At 36.5% G+C, this 2,610-nt stretch overlaps 1 long non-coding RNA gene across 1 annotated transcript; it reads right to left on the bottom strand.

The window, feature by feature from the left end:
- Positions 1-476: 476 nt before the first annotated feature.
- On the bottom strand, positions 477-1,412 carry LOC137282730 (uncharacterized). Its single transcript, XR_010956839.1, has 3 exons — positions 1,330-1,412; positions 1,022-1,153; positions 477-735 (listed from the first exon to the last, which is right to left on the bottom strand). It is a non-coding gene; the product is annotated as an uncharacterized lncRNA (long non-coding RNA).
- Between the last annotated feature and the right edge of the window lie 1,198 nt (positions 1,413-2,610).

Genomic DNA, 2,610 nt, shown 5'->3' with positions numbered 1-2,610 from the left:
ATAACTTGGTTTCCGTTCTTGCGGAAACCTGATGGATACTGGGTAATGTAGGTTTCCGTTGGGTTTCAGTTTCAGGAAACGCGCAATGAGAGTTTCCGCATAGTTTCCACAACTGAAACTAACAAGTCTTAGTTTCCGTCATGTTTCCGTCAACTGAAACTGTAGTTGGAAGTTTCCGTTTAGTTTCAGTTTACTGAAACCTTTATAGCTGGAGTGAGTAAGTTTCTGGTCTTGCGGAAACCTTGTGGATCTTGGGTAATGTAGGTTCCCGCTAGGTTTCTGTACAAGGAAAATGACAATGAGAGTTCGGTTAGTTTAGAAAGCTGAAATATGATGTATTATCTTGTTATATTTATTACATATTTATTTGAACAAAAAACAAACTCTGGAAATGTTATGATTCAACTGTTTCATTTCTTAGAAAAGGTCACATTTTAATGCAACAGGGCAGTTGCAGTAGTACACAATTCGCTGTATTAAGAAACTGGCGCGCTCAGAGAAGAGTAACAGAATTCTCTCCACACAAGCATTGCTCAGGAAGTTGGCACACTGAATGAAGACGAGCTAGTCACTACACAAAGTGCTTTGTTCTTCTGTAGATGTTTGTTGGTGTATGCGAGTCCTGGTTAATATCTGGCGAAACATCTGAATCCGAATCAATCAGGCTCTCACATTGTGGTGGTAATAGCTCGCAAACCTTGAATGTGCTGTTAATATCTTGGTCACTGTCAGTGTCTGGAAAGGAAAAGGACATTCAGTTTGAATCATCAATTCAACTGAGAGACAATTCACTGAAGAAAAGCTTGTAAAATCTTAACATTTCCAATGAATGAAACACAGCAATATATATGATAATGCAGATAACATGTATTACAAATATTAAATACGTATTACCATTTGCTCACTTTCAGTTAGTACAGTTACATGTATGATACATACATTGAATATATTAAACATGGATAGCAAAGTGACAGTGCAAACTCGATTTTTAGTGAAATCTAAAAATTCTTTGATGACTTACCTGATGAAACATTTGTCATTCACCCGAAAAATCTTTACAAACTAACAAACATCTTGTCGTTACGGAGATGGAGATAACGTGTTTTTCTTGAAACAGACGTCTGGCAGTGAGGACAGAAAAGCCGTATTTCTCCTGGAATTTAAAATATATGTATATATTACGCTTTACACTTTGAGTTAGGTCAAAAAGGTTTGTTGTATGCACTTACATAGTGTCTGCTTCATTATAAAGCTATATGAATAATATTGTTATAATAGAGATTCCCTTACCGGGCATATAACAGATAATATAGCGTGAATTATAAATACCAATGAAGGCGTCTTGTCATTCTCCGAGTTTGTTGGTCCACAATCCATATCTGTAAATCAAATAACTGACACAATGATTCTTTCAGAAATATGAAACTTGAGGTGTGATGATAATGTCAATGCATTGTAGGGCTAACACATGCAACATGTACTGATGGGCAAGGTTTGACTGGTTATAAAACAAATATCAAATCATCAAACTGATTAACTGGTACAACTGGATACACAGAACTGTCACAGAACATAAGATACTAGATAATTTGATGAACTAATAAATGTATGATGTGACTTGGTTGAAATATTTCTGGAGTACAGATTGTATGAATAGATATAACGAAGACGTATATACGGAATATCTCTGGGTACCCATGTTAAAACAAATATTGTAGAAACCAACCATATTTCAGAAACTTATTTCTCGTGATTTTAGGCTGTCTTTCGTGACAATTACTTGTCGCAATGTCCACAAAGAACTGTGTCCCTGCAGCAGAAAGTGCCACGAATAGTCTACAGAAATTATGCATGTACAAATCATAGCCAAAGGGTCAGTGGGATTGTACTTTATTCTTCATTCACATTGACAAATGAATTAAGGTTTGAAAGAAATTGTGACACATCACCAAATTATATTAGTAATAGTAGTAAAGGTATTCATCAAGTTAACTTAAAGGGTAGATAGGGATAGTAGATCTGGGTGTATAACTGAAAAGAGCAAACAATGTTAATATTTCTAACCCCCGTGAGCACTGTGCGTAAATTACTTATATGGTACGTGGGGGGGGGGGGGGGGTGTCCATCCAGCAGAAATATATCCGGATACTACCTTCTCCTGACAGGATCTTAGAAAATAACTTATTTGCCACAATAAAGTTTCCCATGAGTGCTAAATCAGTAGGACTCGGGCCTGTTAAAGGAAGGTGAACACGTTTTCACAATTAATCACTGTTAATAATCACAAGGCCTACATATTGATGCTTGACACTGAGAAAAAACAATCAGTGACGCTAAAAAACTGAAAAGACTGCTAAAACCATAACTGCCCACTGTTGTCACTTTGAGTACTTACATTCAATCCGCTGAATTCCACTTTTCACACTCCCCTTTGATGTCGGCACTGTAAACAAATAAAAGAATGGCGACAGGATCACGTCCACGCGAGACTATCTAATTGTTACAAAAACAACTCACAACAGGGCGTACCCTCCTCTTTTGTTGTAGAACGCGGAAATCAAATGGTCACATTAGATTTATTTTTAAAAAACAATGACAAAACTGTGTATT

This window comes from Haliotis asinina, chromosome 4 (genome assembly GCF_037392515.1).
Source record: "Haliotis asinina isolate JCU_RB_2024 chromosome 4, JCU_Hal_asi_v2, whole genome shotgun sequence".
Taxonomy (NCBI): domain Eukaryota; kingdom Metazoa; phylum Mollusca; class Gastropoda; order Lepetellida; family Haliotidae; genus Haliotis; species Haliotis asinina.
This window is presented reverse-complemented; position numbering and strand designations above follow the sequence as displayed.